Here is a 22,255-nt window from a genome sequence, read left to right as displayed (position 1 = left end):
ACTTAAAGTTCGTTCACGAACTTTGCCTTTTCTAGTTATTATTATTATTCTTCCCCACTTTTGTTAAACGCATCTCCTCCTAGGGCTTTCAACGTAGAATAACGAAACTTTCAGGGATCGTGGGACCTATAGTGAATTACGTTGCTTGTGCTTTTTGGAGCGATATATCGTACGGTTTTCGTAAAAACTTCGTAAACGTACGTCATTTTTTCCATAGACAATGAACTAGAAGATTTTTGAACGGCTGTGAACGTCACAATTTTTGAGATATGAAGACGAAATTCGGATGGTCTATAGAACTTAGTGAGTTCTTTCCGTAAATATGCTTTACGAAACGATACGTCGTACGGATTTCGTACAAATGTCGTACGAAGTTGCCCCATAGAAATGAATGGGGGGCCCAGAGTTCTAACTCACACACGAGCAGCTCTGCGCACGGAACCCCTTCTCTCCCCTGCTCCTCCAGTACTGTGAGTGTATGGAGGAGCTGCTGTATGGAGCAGCTATCAGTCAAAAGTTTGGACACCCCGGCACCCCAGCCAGTGTTTAACAACCACCTATTAACTGCTTAGCAACCACCTTAGCAACCACCTGGAAAACATTACCAACTGCCTAGCAACCACTTAGCAACACCTTAGCAACCACTAGGAAAACGTTAGCAACTGCCTAGCAACCACTTTAGAAATCATAGCAACTGCCTAGCAACCACTTAACAACATCTTAGCAACCACCTGGAAAATGTTAGCAACTGCCTAGCAACCACTTAGCAACCATGTGGAATACGTTAGCAACTGCCTAGCAACCAGTTAGCAACACCTTAGCAACCACCTGGAAAACGTTAGCAACTGCCTAGCAACCACTTAGCAACTACTTAGCAACCATGTGGAATACATTGGCAACTGCCTAGCAACCAGTTAGCTACACCTTAGCAACCACCTGGAAAATGTTAGCAACTGCCTAGCAACCACTTAGCAACCACTTTAGAAATGATAGCAACTCTCTAGCAACCACTTAGCAACCATGAGGAATACGTTAGCAACTGCCTAGCAACTACTTTAAAAATAATAGCAACTGCCTAGCAACCAGTTAGCTACACCTTAGCAACCACCTGGAAATTGTTAGCAACTGCCTAGCAACCATTAAGCAACAACTTTAGAAATGATGGCAACTGCATAGCAACCACTTAGCAACACCTTAGCAACCACTAGGAAAACGTTAGCAACTGCCTAGCAACCACTTAGCAACCACTTTAGAAATGATAGCAACTGCCTAGCAACCGCTTAGCAACACCTTTATCAACCACTAGGAAAACGTTAGCAACTGCCTAGCAAACACTTTAGAAATCATAGCAACTGCCTAGCAACCACTTAACAACATCTTAGCAACCACCTGGAAAATGTTAGCAACTGCCTAGCAACCACTTAGCAACCATGTGGAATACGTTAGCAACTGCCTAGCAACCAGTTAGCAACACCTTAGCAACCACCTGGAAAACGTTAGCAACTGCCTAGCAACCACTTAGCAACTACTTAGCAACCATGTGGAATACATTGGCAACTGCCTAGCAACCAGTTAGCTACACCTTAGCAACCACCTGGAAAACGTTAGCAACTGCCTAGCAACCACTTAGAAACCACTTTAGAAATGATAGCAACTCTCTATCACCCGCTTAGCAACCATGAGGAATACGTTAGCAACTGCCTAGCAACTACTTTAAAAATAAGAGCAACTGCCTAGCAACCAGTTAGCTACACCTTAGCAACCACCTGGAAAATGTTAGCAACTGCCTAGCAACCATTTAGCAACCACTTTAGAAATGATGGGAACTGCATAGCAACCAGTTAGCAACACCTTAGCAACCACCTGGAAAATGTTAGCAACTGCCTAGCAACCACTTAGCAACCACTTTAGAAATTATAGCAACTGCCTAGCAACCACTTAGCAACACCTTAGCAACCATTAGGAAAACGTTAGCAACTGCCTAGCAACCACTTAGCAACCACTTTAGAAATGATAGCAACTACCTAGCAACCGCTTAGCAACACCTTAGCAACCACTAGGAAAACGTTAGCAACAGCCTAGCAACCACTTTAGAAATTATAGCAACTGCCTAGCAACCACTTAACAACATCTTAGCAACCACCTGGAAAATGTTAACAACTGCCTAGAAACCACTTAGCAACCACCTGGAAAAGGTTAGCAACTGCCTAGCAACCACTTAGCAATCACTTTAGAAACGATAGCAACTGCCTAGCAACCACTTAGCAACACCTTAGCAACCACTAAGAAAACGTTAGCAACTGCCTAGCAACCACTTAGCAACCACTTTCGAAATGATAGCAACTGCATAGCAACCGCTTAGCAACACCTTAGCAACCACTAGGAAAACGTTAGCAACTGCCTAGCAACCACTTTAGAAATCATAGCAACTGCCTAGCAACCACTGAACAACATCTTAGCAACCACCTGGAAAATGTTAGCAACTGCCTAGCAACCACTTAGCAACCATGTGGAATACGTTAGCAACTGCCTAGCAAACAGTTAGCAACACCTTAGCAACCACCTGGAAAACGTTAGCAACTGCCGAGCAACCACTTAGCAACCACTTTAGAAATGATAGCAACTCTCTAGCAACCACTTAGCAACCATGAGGAATACGTTAGCAACTGCCTAGCAACTACTTTAAAATTAATAGCAACTGCCTAGCAACCAGTTAGCTACACCTTAGCAACCACCTGGAAAATGTTAGCAACTACCTAGCAACCACTTAGCAACCATGTGGAATACATTAGCAACTGCCAAGCAACCACTTAGCAACCACTTTAGAAATGATAGCAACTGCCTAGCAACCAGTTAGCTACACTTTAGCCACCACTTGGAAAACGTTAGCAACTGCTTAGCAACCACCTAGCAACCACTTAGCAACCATGTGGAATACGTTAGCAACTGACTAGCAACTGCTTAGCAACACCTAAGCAACCACCTGGAAAACGTTAGCAACTGCCTAGCAAACGCTTAGCAACCACTTTAGAAATGATCACAACTGCCTAGCAACCACTTAGGAACCATTTTAACTTTTCAACGTTATTAACGTACTTTTCCAAGCCAACTTAAAGTTCGTTCACGAACTTTGCCTTTTCTAGTTATTATTATTATTCTCTTCGCAAAATTTAATCACTATCTCCTCCTAGGGCTTTTAACGTAGAAACTCGAAACTTTACAGGATCGTCGGACCTATGCCCGATTAGGTTGCTTGTGCTTTTTGAAGCGATATATCGTACGGTTTTCGTAAAAACTTCGTAAACGTACGCTTTTTTTTCCCATAGGAATGAATGGGGGAGAATTTTGAACGGCCGTGAACGTCACAATTTTTGAGATACGAAGACGTAATTCAGCTGGTCTATAAAACTTACCGCGTTCTTTCCGAAAATATGCTTTACGAAATGATGCGACGTACGGTTTTCGTACAATTGTCGTACGAAGTTTTCCCATAGAAATGAATGGGGGGGCCAGAGTTCCATCTCGCACACGAGCAGCTCTGCGCACGGAACCCCTTCTCTCCCCTGCTCCTCTAGTACTGTGAGTGTATGGAGGAGCTGCTGTATGGAGCAGCTATCAGTCAAAAGTTTGGACACCCCGGCACCCCAGCCAAGGCTTAGCAACCACCTATTAACTGCTTAGCAACCACCTTAGCAACCACCTGGAAAACGTTAGCAACTGCCTAGCAACCACTTAGCAACCACCTGGAAAACGTTAGCAACTGCCTAGCAACCACTTAGCAACTGCCTAGCAACCACCTGGAAAACGTTAGCAACTGCCTAACAACCACTTAGCAACCACCTGGAAAACGTTAGCAACTGCCTAGCAAGCACTTAGCAGCTGCCTAGCAACCACCTGGAATATGTTAGCAACTACCTAGCAACCACTTAGCAACCACCTGGAAAATGTTAGCAACTGCCTAGCAACCACTTAGCAACTGCCTAGCAACCACTTGGAAAACGTTAGCAACTGCCTAGCAACCACTTAGCAACCACTTTAGAAATGATAGCAACTGCCTAGCAACCACTTAGCAACCACTTTAGAAATGATAGCAACTGCCTAGCAACCACTTAGCAACCACATGGAAAACGTTAGCAACTGCCTAGCAACCACTTAGCAACACCTTAGCAACCACCTGGAAAATGTTAGCAACTGCCTAGCAACCACTTAGCAACTGCCTAGCAACCACTTGGAAAACGTTAGCAACTGCCTAGCAACCACTTAGCAACCACTTTAGAAATGATAGCAACTGCCTAGCAACCACTTAGCAACCACATGGAAAACGTTAGCAACTGCCTAGCAACCACTTAGCAACCACATGGAAAACGTTAGCAACTGCCTAGCAACCACTTAGCAACTGCCTAGCAACCACTTGGAAAACGTTAGCAACTGCCTAGCAACCACTTAGCAACTGCCTAGCAACCACCTGGAAAACGTTAGCAACTGCCTAACAACCACTTAGCAACCACCTGGAAAACGTTAGCAACTGCCTAGCAACCACTTAGCAGCTGCCTAGCAACCACCTGGAATATGTTAGCAACTACCTAGCAACCACTTAGCAACCACCTGGAAAATGTTAGCAACTGCCTAGCAACCACTTAGCAACTGCCTAGCAACCACTTGGAAAACGTTAGCAACTGCCTAGCAACCACTTAGCAACCACTTTAGAAATGATAGCAACTGCCTAGCAACCACTTAGCAACCACATGGAAAACGTTAGCAACTGCCTAGCAACCACTTAGCAACACCTTAGCAACCACCTGGAAAACGTTAGCAACTGCCTAGCAACCACTTAGCAACTGCCTAGCAACCACTTGGAAAACGTTAGCAACTGCCTAGCAACCACTTAGCAACTGCCTAGCAACCACCTGGAATACGTTAGCAACTGCCTAGCAACCACTTGGAAAACGTTAGCAACTGCCTAGCAACCACTTAGCAACTGCCTAGCAACCACCTGGAATACGTTAGCAACTGCCTAGCAACCACTTAGCAACCACCTGGAAAACGTTAGCAACTGCCTAGCAACCACTGAGCAACCACCTGGAAAACGTTAGCAACTGCCTAGCAACCACTTAGCAACTGCCTAGCAACCACCTGGAATACGTTAGCAACTACCTAGCAACCACTTAGCAACCACCTGGAAAATGTTAGCAACTGCCTAGCAACCACTTAGCAACTGCCTAGAAACCACTTGGAAAACGTTAGCAACTGCCTAGCAACCACTTAGCAACTGCCTAGCAACCACCTGGAAAATGTTAGCAACTGCCTAGCAACCACTTAGCAACCACCTGGAAAACGTTAGCAACTGCCTAGCAACCACTTAGCAACCACTTTAGAAACGAAAGCAACTGCCTAGCAACCACTTAGCAACACCTTAACAACCATTGGTAAAACGTTAGCAACTGCCTAGCAAGCACTTTAGAAATGATAGCAACTGCCTAGCAACCACTTAGCAACACCTTAACAACCACTAGGAAAACGATAGCAACTGCCTAGCAACCACTTTAGAAATGATAGCAACTGCCTAGCAAAACCTTAGCAACCACTATTAAAACGTTAGCAACTGCATAGCAACCACTTAGGAACCACTTTAGAAATGATAGCAACTGCCTAGCAACCACTTAACAATACCATAGCAACCACTAGGAAAACGTTAGCAACTGCCTAGCAACCACTTAGCAACCACTTTAGAAATTATAGCAACTGCCTAGCAACCACTTAGCAACCACCTGGAAAACGTTAGCAACTGCCTAGCAACCACTGAGCAACCACCTGGAAAACGTTAGCAACTGCCTAGCAACCACTTAGCCACCACTTTAGAAACAATAGCAACTGCCTAGCAACCACTTAGCAACACCTTAACAACCACTAGGAAAATGTTAGCAACTGCCTAGCAACCACTTAGCAACCACTTTAGAAATGATAGCAACTGCCTAGCAACCACCTAGCAACACCTTAGCAACCACCCCGGATACCATAGCAACACCTTAGCAACCACCAAGCAACACCCTAGCAACCACCTATCAACCACCTAGCAACACCTTAGCAACCACCCCGGATACCATAGCAACACCTTAGCAACCACCTAGCAACCACTTTAGAAATTATAGCAACTGCCTAGCAACCACTTAGCAACCATGTGTAATATTTTAGCAACTGCCTAGCAACCGCTTAGCAACCACTTTGGAAATGTAAGCAACTGCCTAGCAACCAGTTAGCTACACTTTAGCCACAACCTGGAAAATGTTAGCAACTGCCTAGCAACCACTTTAGAAATGATAGCAACTGCCTAGCAACCAGTTAACAATATCTTAGCAACCACCTGGAAAATGTTAGCAACTGCCTAGCAACCACTTAGCAACCATGTGGAATATGTTAGCAACTGCCTAGCAACTGCTTAGCAACCACTTTAGAAACGATAGCAACGGCCTAGCAACCACTTAACAACCACTTTAGAAACAATAGCATCTGCCTAGCAACCACTTAGCAACACCTTAGCAACCACTAGGAAAACGTTAGCAACTGCCTAGCAACCACTTAGCAACCACTTTAGTAATGATAGCAACTGCCTAGCAACCACTTAGCGACACCTTAGCAACCACTAGGAAAACGTTAGCAACTGCCTAGCAACCACTTTAGAAATTATGGCAACTGCCTAGCAACCACTTAGCAACACCTTAGCAACCACTAGGTAAACGTTAGCAACTGCCTAGCAACCACTTAGCAACCACTTTAGTAATGATAGCAACTGCCTAGCAACCACTTTAGAAATGATCACAACTGCCTAGCAACCACTAAGCAACCATTTTAACTTTTCAACGTTATTAGCGTACTTTTCCAAGCCAACTTAAAGTTCGTTCACGAACTTTGCCTTTTCTAGTTAAGTTGGCTTGGAAAAGCCAACTTATTGTTCTTCGTAATCTTATTCTTATTATTCTATTCGCAAAATTTAATCATTATCTCCTCCTAGGGCTTTTAACGTAGAAACCTGAAACTTTGCAGGATCGTCAGACCTATACCGGTTCAGGTTGCTTGTGCTTTTTGAGGCGATATATCGTACGGTTTTCGTAAAAACTTCGTAAACGTACGCTTTTTTTTCCCATAGGAAATGAATGGGGGACAACTTTGAACGTCTGTGTAGATAACAATTTTTGACATACAAAGACAAAAATCGGATGGTCTATAGAACTTACCGTGTTCTTTCCGAAAATTTTAACGTTTTGACAATACGTCGTACGGTTTTCGTACAAATGTCGTACGAAGTTTTCCCATAGAAATGAATGGGGGGCCCAGAGTTCTAACTCACACACGAGCAGCTCTGCGCACGGAACCCCTTCTCTCCCCTGCTCCTCCAGTACTGTGAGTGTATGGAGGAGCTGCTGTATGGAGCAGCTATCAGTCAAAAGTTTGGACACCCCTGCACCCCAGCCAGGGTTTAGCAACCACCTATTAACTGCTTAGCAACCACCTTAGCAACCACCTGGAAAACGTTAGCAACTGCCTAGCAACCACTTAGTAACAACCTGGAATACATTAGCAACGTCCTAGCAACCACTTAGCAACCACTTTAGAAATTATAGCAACCGCCTAGCAACCAGTTAGCAACACCTTAGCAACCACCAGGAAAACGTTAGAAACTGCCTAGCAACCACTTTAGAAATTATAGCAACTGCCTAGCAACCACTTAGCAACACCTTAACAACCACTAGGAAAACGATAGCAACTGCATAGCAACCACTTAGCAACCACTTTAGAAATGATAGCAACTGCCTAGCAACCACTTAACAACACCATAGCAACCACTAGGAAAATGTTAGCAACTGCCTAGCAACCACTTAGCAACCACTTTAGAAATTATAGCAACTGTCTAGCAACCAGTTAGCAACCACTTAGCAACCACCTGGAAAACGTTAGCAACTGCCTAGCAACCACTTAGCAACCACTTTAGAAATGATAGCAACTGCCTAGCAACCACCTAGCAACACCTTAGCAACCACCCTGGATACCATAGCAACACCTTAGCAACCACCTAGAAACACCCTAGCAACCACCTAGCAACCACCTAGCAACACCTTAGCAACCACCCCAGATACCATAGCAACACCTTAGCAACCACGTAGCAACCACCTAGAAACACCTTAGCAACCACCCCAGATACCATAGCAACACCTTAGCAACCACCTAGCAACCACTTAGCAACCACCTAGCAACACCTTAGCAACCACCCCAGATACCATAGCAACACCTTAGCAACCACCTAGCAACACCTTAACAACCACCTAGCAACACCTTAGCAAACACCCCGGAGACCATAGCAACACCCTAGCAACCACCTAGCAACCGCCTAGCAACACCTTAGCAACCACCCCAGATACCATAGCAACACCTTAGCAACCGCAAAGCAACACCTTAGCAACCAGCTAGCAATCACCTAGCAACACCTTAGCAACCACCCGGATACCATAGCAACACCTTAGCAACCACCTAGCAACACCTTAACAACCACCTAGCAACACCTTAGCAAACACCCCGGAGACCATAGCAACACCCTAGCAACCACTTAGCAACCGCCTAGCAACACCTTAGCAACCACCCCAGATACCATAGCAACACCTTAGCAACCGCATAGCAACACCTTAGCAACCAGCTAGCAATCACCTAGCAACACCTTAGCAACAACCCCGGATACCATGGCAACACCTTAGCAACCACCTAGCAACATCTTAGCAACCACCCCGGATACCATAGCAACACCTTAGCATTCACCTAGCAACCACCTAGAAACACCTTAGCAACCACCCCAGATACCATAGCAACACCTTAGCAACCACCTAGCAACATCTTAGCAACCACCCCGGATACCATAGCAACACCTTAGCAACCACCTAGCAACCACCTAGAAACACCTTAGCAACCACCCCAGATACCATAGAAACACCTTAGCAACCACCTAGCAACATCTTAGCAACCACCCTGGATACCATAGCAACACCTTAGCAACCACCTAGCAACCACTTAGAAACACCTTAGCAACCACCCCAGATACCATAGCAACACCTTAGCAACCACCTAGCAACACCCTAGCAACCACCTAGCGACACCTTAGCAACCACCCCGGATACCATAGCAACACCCTAGCAACCACGTAGCAACATCTTAGCAACCACCCCGGATACCATAGCAACACCTTAGCAACAACCTAGCAACACCCTAGCAACCACCTAGCAACACCTTAGCAACTACCTGGTATATGTTAGCAATTGCCTAGCAACCAGTTAGCAATTGCTTAGCAACCACCTGGAAAACATTAGCAACTGCCTAGCAACAGCTTAGCAACCTTTTCAGAAATGATAGCAACTGCCTAGCAACACATTAGCAATCAAAAGTTTAACCAAAAGTTTTACGATTTCAGCATTTAAACAAGCATTTTTAGATTTCAGTGTTTAATCAAACGTTTTTAGATTTCAGCGTTTAATCAAACGTTTTTAGATTTCAGCGTTTAACTAAATGTTTTTAGATTTCAGCGTTTAACCAAACGTTTTTAGATTTCAGCGTTTAATCAAACGTTTTTAGATTTCAGCGTTTAACCAAATGTTTTTAGATTTCAGCGTTTAACCAAATGTTTTTAGATTTCAGCGTTTTTAGCATTTAGCGTTTAGCCAAAAGTTAACAGCATATCAATGACTCTTCACACTCTTCAGACGGAAAAAGCTTAGCAACCATTTTAACTTTTTAACGTTATTAGCGTTCTTTTCCAAGCCAACTTAAAGTTCGTTCACGAACTTTACCTTTTCTAGTTATTATTATTATTCTCTTCGCAAAATTTAATCACTATCTCCTCCTAGGGCTTTTAACGTAGAAACTCGAAACTTTACAGGATCGTCGGACCTATGCCCGATTAGGTTGCTTGTGCTTTTTGAAGCGATATATCGTACGGTTTTCGTAAAAACTTCGTAAACGTACGCTTTTTTTTCCCATAGGAATGAATGGGGGAGAATTTTGAACGGCCGTGAACGTCACAATTTTTGAGATACGAAGACGTAATTCAGCTGGTCTATAAAACTTACCGCGTTCTTTCCGAAAATATGCTTTACGAAATGATGCGACGTACGGTTTTCGTACAATTGTCGTACGAAGTTTTCCCATAGAAATGAATGGGGGGGCCAGAGTTCCATCTCGCACACGAGCAGCTCTGCGCACGGAACCCCTTCTCTCCCCTGCTCCTCTAGTACTGTGAGTGTATGGAGGAGCTGCTGTATGGAGCAGCTATCAGTCAAAAGTTTGGACACCCCGGCACCCCAGCCAAGGCTTAGCAACCACCTATTAACTGCTTAGCAACCACCTTAGCAACCACCTGGAAAACGTTAGCAACTGCCTAGCAACCACTTAGCAACCACCTGGAAAACGTTAGCAACTGCCTAGCAACCACTTAGCAACTGCCTAGCAACCACCTGGAAAACGTTAGCAACTGCCTAACAACCACTTAGCAACCACCTGGAAAACGTTAGCAACTGCCTAGCAAGCACTTAGCAGCTGCCTAGCAACCACCTGGAATATGTTAGCAACTACCTAGCAACCACTTAGCAACCACCTGGAAAATGTTAGCAACTGCCTAGCAACCACTTAGCAACTGCCTAGCAACCACTTGGAAAACGTTAGCAACTGCCTAGCAACCACTTAGCAACCACTTTAGAAATGATAGCAACTGCCTAGCAACCACTTAGCAACCACTTTAGAAATGATAGCAACTGCCTAGCAACCACTTAGCAACCACATGGAAAACGTTAGCAACTGCCTAGCAACCACTTAGCAACACCTTAGCAACCACCTGGAAAATGTTAGCAACTGCCTAGCAACCACTTAGCAACTGCCTAGCAACCACTTGGAAAACGTTAGCAACTGCCTAGCAACCACTTAGCAACCACTTTAGAAATGATAGCAACTGCCTAGCAACCACTTAGCAACCACATGGAAAACGTTAGCAACTGCCTAGCAACCACTTAGCAACCACATGGAAAACGTTAGCAACTGCCTAGCAACCACTTAGCAACTGCCTAGCAACCACTTGGAAAACGTTAGCAACTGCCTAGCAACCACTTAGCAACTGCCTAGCAACCACCTGGAAAACGTTAGCAACTGCCTAACAACCACTTAGCAACCACCTGGAAAACGTTAGCAACTGCCTAGCAACCACTTAGCAGCTGCCTAGCAACCACCTGGAATATGTTAGCAACTACCTAGCAACCACTTAGCAACCACCTGGAAAATGTTAGCAACTGCCTAGCAACCACTTAGCAACTGCCTAGCAACCACTTGGAAAACGTTAGCAACTGCCTAGCAACCACTTAGCAACCACTTTAGAAATGATAGCAACTGCCTAGCAACCACTTAGCAACCACATGGAAAACGTTAGCAACTGCCTAGCAACCACTTAGCAACACCTTAGCAACCACCTGGAAAACGTTAGCAACTGCCTAGCAACCACTTAGCAACTGCCTAGCAACCACTTGGAAAACGTTAGCAACTGCCTAGCAACCACTTAGCAACTGCCTAGCAACCACCTGGAATACGTTAGCAACTGCCTAGCAACCACTTGGAAAACGTTAGCAACTGCCTAGCAACCACTTAGCAACTGCCTAGCAACCACCTGGAATACGTTAGCAACTGCCTAGCAACCACTTAGCAACCACCTGGAAAACGTTAGCAACTGCCTAGCAACCACTGAGCAACCACCTGGAAAACGTTAGCAACTGCCTAGCAACCACTTAGCAACTGCCTAGCAACCACCTGGAATACGTTAGCAACTACCTAGCAACCACTTAGCAACCACCTGGAAAATGTTAGCAACTGCCTAGCAACCACTTAGCAACTGCCTAGAAACCACTTGGAAAACGTTAGCAACTGCCTAGCAACCACTTAGCAACTGCCTAGCAACCACCTGGAAAATGTTAGCAACTGCCTAGCAACCACTTAGCAACCACCTGGAAAACGTTAGCAACTGCCTAGCAACCACTTAGCAACCACTTTAGAAACGAAAGCAACTGCCTAGCAACCACTTAGCAACACCTTAACAACCATTGGTAAAACGTTAGCAACTGCCTAGCAAGCACTTTAGAAATGATAGCAACTGCCTAGCAACCACTTAGCAACACCTTAACAACCACTAGGAAAACGATAGCAACTGCCTAGCAACCACTTTAGAAATGATAGCAACTGCCTAGCAAAACCTTAGCAACCACTATTAAAACGTTAGCAACTGCATAGCAACCACTTAGGAACCACTTTAGAAATGATAGCAACTGCCTAGCAACCACTTAACAATACCATAGCAACCACTAGGAAAACGTTAGCAACTGCCTAGCAACCACTTAGCAACCACTTTAGAAATTATAGCAACTGCCTAGCAACCACTTAGCAACCACCTGGAAAACGTTAGCAACTGCCTAGCAACCACTGAGCAACCACCTGGAAAACGTTAGCAACTGCCTAGCAACCACTTAGCCACCACTTTAGAAACAATAGCAACTGCCTAGCAACCACTTAGCAACACCTTAACAACCACTAGGAAAATGTTAGCAACTGCCTAGCAACCACTTAGCAACCACTTTAGAAATGATAGCAACTGCCTAGCAACCACCTAGCAACACCTTAGCAACCACCCCGGATACCATAGCAACACCTTAGCAACCACCAAGCAACACCCTAGCAACCACCTATCAACCACCTAGCAACACCTTAGCAACCACCCCGGATACCATAGCAACACCTTAGCAACCACCTAGCAACCACTTTAGAAATTATAGCAACTGCCTAGCAACCACTTAGCAACCATGTGTAATATTTTAGCAACTGCCTAGCAACCGCTTAGCAACCACTTTGGAAATGTAAGCAACTGCCTAGCAACCAGTTAGCTACACTTTAGCCACAACCTGGAAAATGTTAGCAACTGCCTAGCAACCACTTTAGAAATGATAGCAACTGCCTAGCAACCAGTTAACAATATCTTAGCAACCACCTGGAAAATGTTAGCAACTGCCTAGCAACCACTTAGCAACCATGTGGAATATGTTAGCAACTGCCTAGCAACTGCTTAGCAACCACTTTAGAAACGATAGCAACGGCCTAGCAACCACTTAACAACCACTTTAGAAACAATAGCATCTGCCTAGCAACCACTTAGCAACACCTTAGCAACCACTAGGAAAACGTTAGCAACTGCCTAGCAACCACTTAGCAACCACTTTAGTAATGATAGCAACTGCCTAGCAACCACTTAGCGACACCTTAGCAACCACTAGGAAAACGTTAGCAACTGCCTAGCAACCACTTTAGAAATTATGGCAACTGCCTAGCAACCACTTAGCAACACCTTAGCAACCACTAGGTAAACGTTAGCAACTGCCTAGCAACCACTTAGCAACCACTTTAGTAATGATAGCAACTGCCTAGCAACCACTTTAGAAATGATCACAACTGCCTAGCAACCACTAAGCAACCATTTTAACTTTTCAACGTTATTAGCGTACTTTTCCAAGCCAACTTAAAGTTCGTTCACGAACTTTGCCTTTTCTAGTTATTATTATTATTCTATAAACTTTTTATAAACAGTTTCTCCTCCTACAGTTTTCAAGCTAGAACCACGAAACTTCACAAGATGATAGAACCTATTGCCGCGGGGTGTGCTTGTGCTTTTCTAAGTGATCGGACCACCAGGGTCCGTTCGGTGGTCCGCCAAAGTCAGATTTTTTCCCATAGACTTCCATTCACACTTTTTTCAAACGGCTCTAAAAGTCACAATTTTTGAGCTAGAACCACGAAATTCACAAGACATACAGAACTTGCAGAGACGTTTCAGACGATATGCTGATCTCACCGATACGATTTACGGTTTTCGTAAAATTATCGTACGAACTTTCCCCATAGGAATGAATGGGCGGAATGTTGGCCATCTCACACACACCAGCCGATCCTGCGCACGGCCCCCCTCTCTGCCCTGCTCCTCAGTACTGTATCTGTATGGAGAAGATACTGCTGAACACAACCCACACCAGAACCAATACCGCACTACACACACCCCACACCACACACAGTCCACACCACACCTTACACACATTCCACACCACACATACCCCACACCAAACACACTCCACCCCACACACTCCACACCACACATACCCCACACCACACACACTCCACCCCACACACACTTCAAACCACACATACCCCACACCACACACACTCCACACCACACAAACCCCACACCACACACACTTCAAACCCCACACCACACACACTTCAAACCACACATACCCCACACCACACACACTTCAATCCACACATACCCCACACCACACACACTCCACACCACACAAACCCCACACCACACACACACTTTAAACCACACACACTCCACAGCTCACATACCCCACACCACAGACTCCACCCCACACATACCACACACTTCACACCCCACACCACACACTCCACACCACACATACCCCACACCACATACACTTTAAACCACACACAAACTCCACAGCTCATATACCCCACACCACACACACTCCACACCACACATACCCCACACCCCACACACTCCATACCACACACACACTCCACAGCACACATACCCCACACCCCACACACTCCATACCACACACACACTCCACAGCTCACGTACCCCACACCACACACACTTCAAACCACACATACTCCACACCACACACACTCCACACCACACAAACCCCACACCACACACACTTCAAACCACACATACCCCACACCACACACACTTCAAACCACACATACCCCACACCACACACACTTCAAACCACACAAACCCCACACCACACACACTTCAAACCACACATACCCCACACCCCACACACTCCATACCACACACACACTCCACAGCACACATACCCCACACCCCACACACTCCATACCACACACACACTCCACAGCTCACATACCCCACACCACACACACTTCAAACCACACATACCCCACACCACACACACTTCAAACCACACAAACCCCACACCACACACACTTCAAACCACACATACCCCACACCACACTCACTTCAAACCACACATACCCCACACCACACACACTTCAAACCACACAAACCCCACACCACACACACTTCAAACCACACATACCCCACACCCCACACACTCCATACCACACACACACTCCACAGCACACATACCCCACACCCCACACACTCCATACCACACACACACTCCACAGCTCACATACCCCACACCACACACGCTTCAAACCACACATACCCCACACCACACACACTTCAAACCACACAAACCCCACACCACACACACTTCAAACCACACATACCCCACACCACACTCACTTCAAACCACACATACCCGACACCACACACACTTCAAACCACACAAACCCCACACCACACACACTTCAAACCACACATACCCCACACCACACACACTTCAAACCACACATACCCCACACCACACACACTTCAAACCACACATACCCCACACCACACACACTCCACACCACACAAACCCCACACCACACACACTTTAAATCACACACACTCCACAGCTCACATAGCCCACACCACACACACTCCACCCCACACATACCACACACAATTCACACCACACACTCCACACCACACATACCCCACACCACACACACTTTAAACCACACACACTCCACAGCTCATATACCCCACACCACACACATTTCAAACCACACATAACCCACACCACACACACTCCACACCACACAAACCCCACACCACACACTTCAAACCACACAAACCCCACACCACACACACTTCAACCCACACATACCCCACACCACACTCACTTCAAACCACACATACCCCACACCACACTCACTTCAAACCACACATACCCCACACCACACACACTTCAAACCACACAAACCCCACACCACACACACTTCAAACCACACATACCGCACACCACAAACACTTCAAACCACACATACCCCAAACCACACACACTTCAAACCACACATACCCAACACCACAAACACTCCACACCACACAAACCCCACACCACACTTTAAACCACACACTTTGAACCACACACACTCCACAGCTCACATAGCCCACACCACACACACTCCACCCCACACACAATTCATACCCCACACCACACACACTTTAAAACACACACACACTCCACAGCTCACATACCCCACACCACACACTCCACACCACACATACCCCACACCACACACACTTTAAACCACACACACACTCCACAGCTCACATACCCCACACCCCACACACTCCATACCACACACACTCCACAGCTCACATACCCCACACCACTCACACTTCAAACCACACATACCCCACAACACACACACTCCACACTTCAAACCCCACACCACACACTTCAAACCACATACCCCACACCACACACACTTCAAACCACACATACCTCACACCACACACTCCACAGCTCACATAGCCCACACCACACACACTCCACCCCACACACACTTCATACCCCACACCACACACACTTTAAACCACACACACACTCCACAGCTCACATACACCACACACACTCCACCCCACACATACCACACACACTTCACACCCCACACCACACACTCCACACCACACATACCCCACACCACACACACTTTAAACCACACACACACTCCACAGCTCATATACCCCACACCGCACACACTCCACACCACACATACCCCACACCCCACACACTCCATACCATACACACACTCCACAGCTCACATACCCCACACCACACACACTCCACTCCACACATACCACACACTTCACACCCCATACCACACATACCCCACATTCTCCATACCTCCATTTTAACTTTTTAACGTTATTAGCGCTCTTTTCCAAGCCAACTTAAAGTTCGTTCACGAACTTTGCCTTTTCTAGTTATTATTATTATTCTCGCCACGTTTTATAAACAACTACTCCTCCTAGAGCTTTCGAGCTAGAACCACGAAACTTCACACAATGGTAGAACTTATAGCCGCGGGGTGTGCTTGTGCTTTTTGGAGCGATACATCGTACGATTTTCGTAAAAACTTCGTAAACGTACGCCCTTTTTTCCATAGACAATGAACTAGAAGAATTTTGAATGGCTGTGAGCCTCACAATTTTTGAGATACGAAGACGAAATTCGGATGGTCTATAGAACTTAGTGAGTTCTTTCCGAAAATATGCTTTACGAAACGATATGTCGTACGGATTTCGTACAAATGTCGTACGAAGTTGCCCCATAGAAATGAATGGGGGGCCCAGAGTTCCATCTCGCACACAAGCAGCTCTGCGCACGGAACCCCTTCTCTCCCCTGCTCCTCCAGTACTGTGAGTGTATGGAGGAGCTGCTGTATGGAGCAGCTATCAGTCAAAAGTTTGGACACCCCGGCACCCCAGTCAGGGCTTTGCAACCACCTATTAACTGCTTAGCAACCACCTTAGCAACCACCTGGAAAACTTTAGCAACTGCCTAGCAACCACTTAGCAACCACTTTAGAAATGATGGCAACTGCCTTGCAACACCTTAGCAACCACCTGGAAAATATTAGAAACTGCCTAGCAACCACGTAGCAACCATGTGGAATAAATTAGCAACTGCCTAGCAACCAGTTAGCAACCACCTGGAAAACGTTAGCAACTGCCTAGCAACTGCTTAGCAACCACTTTAGAAATGACAGCAACTGTCTAGCAACCACTTAGCAACCATTTGGAATATGTTGGCAACTGCCTAGCAACTACTTTAAATTGATAGCAACTGCCTAGCAACCAGTTAGCTGCTGCCTTAGCAACTGCCTTAGCAACCACCCGGAAAACGTTAGCAACTGCCTAGCAACCACTTAGCAACCACTTTAGAAATGATAGCAACTGTCTAGCAACCACTTAGCAACCATGTGGAATACGTTAGCAACTGCCTAGCAACTACTTTAAAAATAATAGCAGCTGCCTAGCAACCAGTTAGCTACACCTTAGCAACCACCTGGAAAATGTTAGCAACTGCCTAGCAACCATTTAGCAACCACTTTAGAAATGATGGCAACTGCCTAGCAACCAGTTAGCAACACCTTAGCAACCACCTGGAAAACGTTAGCAACTGCCTAGCAACCACTTGGCAACTACTTAGCAACCATGTGGAATACGTTAGCAACTGCCTAGCAACCAGTTAGCTACACCTTAGCAACCACCTGGAAAAGGTTAGCAACTGCCTAGCAACCGCTTAGCAACCACTTTAGAAATGATAGCAAACTGTCTAGCAACCACTTAGCAACTATGTGGAATGTGTTGGCAACTGCCTAGCAACTACTTTAAAAATGATAGCAACTGCCTAGCAACCAGTTAGCTACACCTTAGCAACCACTTGGAAAACGTTAGCAACTGCCTAGCAACCACTTAGCAACCACTTTAGAAATGATAGCAACTGCCTAGCAACCAGTTAGCTACACCTTAGCAACCACTTGGAAAACGTTAGCAACTGCCTAGCAACCACTTAGCAACCACTTTAGAAATGATAGCAACTGCCTAGCAACCACTTAGCAACACCTTAGCAACCACTAGGAAAACGTTAGCAACTGCCTAGCAACCACTTAGCAACACCTTAGCAACCACTAGGAAAACGTTAGTAACTGCCTTGCAACCACTTAGCAACCACTTTAGTAATGATAGCAACTGCCTAGCAACCACTTAGCAACACCTTAGCAACCACTAGGAAAACGTTAGCAACTGCTTAGCAACCACATTAGTAATGATAGCAACTGCCTAGCAACCACTTAGCAACACCTTAGCAACCACTAGGGAAACGTTAGAAACTGCCTAGCAACCACTTTAGAAATTATAGCAACTGCCTAGCAACCACTTAGCAACCATGTGGAATATGTTAGCAACTGCCTAGCAACTGCTTAGCAACCACTTTAGAACCGATAGCAACTGCCTAGCAACCACTTAGCAACACCTTAGCAACCACTAGGAAAACGTTAGCAACTGCCTAGCAACCACTTAGCAACCACTTTAGTAATGATAGCAACTGCCTAGCAACCACTTAGCAACACCTTAGCAACCACTAGGAAAACGTTAGCAACTGCCTAGCAACCACTTTAGAAATTATAGCAACTGCCTAGCAACCAGTTAGCTACACCTTAGCAACCACTTGGAAAACGTTAGCAACTGCCTAGCAACCACTTAGCAACCACTTTAGAAATGATAGCAACTGCCTAGCAACCACTTCGCAACACCTTAGCAACCACTAGGAAAACGTTAGCAACTGCCTAGCAACCACTTAGCAACACCTTAGCAACCACTAGGAAAACGTTAGTAACTGCCTTGCAACCACTTAGCAACCACTTTAGTAATGATAGCAACTGCCTAGCAACCACTTAGCAACACCTTAGCAACCACTAGGGAAACGTTAGAAACTGCCTAGCAACCACTTTAGAAATTATAGCAACTGCCTAGCAACCACTTAACAACATCTTAGCAACCACCTGGAAAATGTTAGCAACTGCCTAGCAACCACTTAGCAACCATGTGGAATATGTTAGCAACTGCCTAGCAACTGCTTAGCAACCACTTTAGAACCGATAGCAACTGCCTAGCAACCACTTAGCAACACCTTAGCAACCACTAGGAAAACGTTAGCAACTGCCTAGCAACCACTTAGCAACCACTTTAGTAATGATAGCAACTGCCTAGCAACCACTTAGCAACACCTTAGCAACCACTAGGAAAATGTTAGCAACTGCCTAGCAACCACTTTAGAAATTATAGCAACTGCCTAGCAACCACTTTAGAAATTATAGCAACTGCCTAGCAACCACTTAACAACATCTTATCAGCCACCTGGAAAATGTTAGCAACTGCCTAGCAACCACTTAGCAACCATGTGGAATATGTTAGCAACTGCCTAGCAACTGCTTAGCAACCACTTTAGAAATGATAGCAACTGCCTAGCAACCAGTTAGCTATACTTTAGCCACCACTTGGAAAACGTTAGCAACTGCTTAGCAACCGTGTGGAATACGTTAGCAACTGCCTAGCAACTGCTTAGCAACACCTAAGCAACCACCTGGAAAACGTTAGCAACTGCCTAGCAAACGCTTACCAACCACTTTAGTAATGATCACAACTACCTAGCAACCACTTAGCAACCATTTTAACTTTTCAACGTTATTAGCGTACTTTTCCAAGCCAACTTAAAGTTCGTTCACGAACTTTGCCTTTTCTAGTTTTTATTATTATTATTCTCGCCACGTTTTATAAACAACTACTCCTCCTAGAGCTTTCGAGCTAGAACCACGAAACTTCACACGATGGTAGAACTTATAGCCGCGGGGTGTGCTTGTGCTTTTTGGAGCGATACATCGTACGATTTTCGTAAAAACTTCGTAAACGTATGCCCTTTTTCCCATAGACAATGAACTAGGAGAATTTTGCACGGCCGTGAACGTCACAATATTTAAGATATGAAGCTGAAATTCGGATGACCTATAGAACTTTTTGAGATCTTTCCGAAAATATGCTTTACGAAACGATACGTCGTACGGATTTCGTACAAATGTCGTACGAAGTTTTCCCATAGAAATGAATGGGGGGCCCAGAGTTCCATCTCACACACGAGCAGCTCTACGCACGGAACCCCTTCTCTCCCCTGCTCCTCTAGTACTGTGAGTGTATGGAGGAGCTGCTGTATGGAGCAGCTATCAGTCAAAAGTTTCGACACCCCGGCACCCCAGCCAGGGCTTAGCAACCACCTATTAACTGCTTAGCAACCACCTTAGTAACCACCTGGAAAACGTTAGCAACTGCCTAGCAACCACTTAGTAACCACCTGGAATACATTAGCAACTTCCTAGCAACCACTTAGCAACCACTTTAGAATTTATAGCAACTGCCTAGCAACCAGTTAGCAACACCTTAGCAACCACCAGGAAAACGTTAGAAACTGCCTAGCAACAGCTTAGCAACCACTTTAGAAATGAAAGCAACTGCCTAGCAACCACTTAGCGACAGCTTAGCAACCACCTGGAAAATGTTAGCAACTGCCTAGCAACCACTTAGCAACCACTTTAGAAACGATAGGAACTGCTTAGCAACCACTTAGCAACACCTTAACAACCATTAGGAAAACGTTAGCAACTGCCTAGCAAGCACTTAGCAACCACTTTAGAAATTATAGCAACTGCCTAGCAACCACTTAGCAACCACTTAGCAACCACCTGGAAAACGTTAGCAAATGCCTAGCAACCACTTAACAACCACTTTAGAAACGATAGCAAATGCCTAGCAACCACTTAACAACCACTTTAGAAACGATAGCAACTGCCTAGCAACCACTTAGCAACACCTTAACAACCACTAGGAAAACGTTAGCAACTGCCAAGCAACCACTTAGCAACCACCTTAGAAACGATAGCAACTGCTTAGCAACCACTTAGCAACACCTTAACAACCACTAGGAAAATGTTAGCAACCACTTAGCAACCACTTTAGAAATGATAGCAACAGCCTAGCAACCACTTAGCAACCACTAGGAAAACGTTAGCAACTGCCTAGCAACCACTTAGCAACCACTTTAGAAATGATAGCAACTGCCTAGCAACCACTTAGCAACCACTTAGCAACCACTAGGAAAACGTTAGCAACTGCCTAGCAACCACTTAGCAACCACTTTAGATATTAAAGCAACTGCCTAGCAACCAGTTAGCAACACTTAGCAACCACCTGGAAAACGTTAGCAACTGCCTAGCAACCACTTAGCAACCACTTTAGAAACAATAGCAACTGCCTAGCAACCACTTAGCAACACCTTAACAACCAATAGGAAAACGTTAGCTACTGCCTAGCAACCACTTAGCAACACTTTAGCAACCACTAGGAAAATGTTAGCAACTGCCTAGCAACCACTTAGCAACCACTTTAGAAATTATAGCAACTGCCTAGCAACCAGTTAGCAACACCTTAGCAACCTCCAGGAAAACGTTAGAAACTGCCTAGCAACAGCTTAGCAACCACTTTAGAAACGATAGCAACTGCCCAGCAACCACTTAGCAACCACTTTAGAAATTATAGCAACTGCCTAGCAACCACTTAGCAACACCTTAGCAACCACTAGAAAAACATCAGCAGCTGCCTAGCAACCACTTAGCAAGCACTTTATAAATGATAGCAACT

At 45.4% G+C, this 22,255-nt stretch overlaps 1 long non-coding RNA gene across 3 annotated transcripts; it reads right to left on the bottom strand.

Annotated features, from left to right (window-relative positions):
• Positions 1-4,094: 4,094 nt before the first annotated feature.
• Positions 4,095-9,105, bottom strand: LOC125803023 (uncharacterized). 3 transcript variants are annotated; one of them, XR_007440074.1, is made up of 3 exons: positions 8,925-9,105; positions 8,806-8,870; positions 4,095-6,124 (listed from the first exon to the last, which is right to left on the bottom strand). It is a non-coding gene; the product is annotated as an uncharacterized LOC125803023 (long non-coding RNA). The 3 variants fall into 3 exon arrangements; XR_007440075.1 differs by lacking the exon at positions 4,095-6,124 and adding an exon at positions 8,104-8,220; XR_007440076.1 differs by lacking the exon at positions 4,095-6,124 and adding an exon at positions 8,227-8,523.
• Between the last annotated feature and the right edge of the window lie 13,150 nt (positions 9,106-22,255).

The sequence above is a fragment of the Astyanax mexicanus genome, chromosome 7 (genome assembly GCF_023375975.1).
Source record: "Astyanax mexicanus isolate ESR-SI-001 chromosome 7, AstMex3_surface, whole genome shotgun sequence".
NCBI classification, from domain to species: domain Eukaryota; kingdom Metazoa; phylum Chordata; class Actinopteri; order Characiformes; family Acestrorhamphidae; genus Astyanax; species Astyanax mexicanus.
Note: the sequence above shows the minus strand (reverse complement) of the source record. Positions and strands in the feature narration are given on the sequence as shown.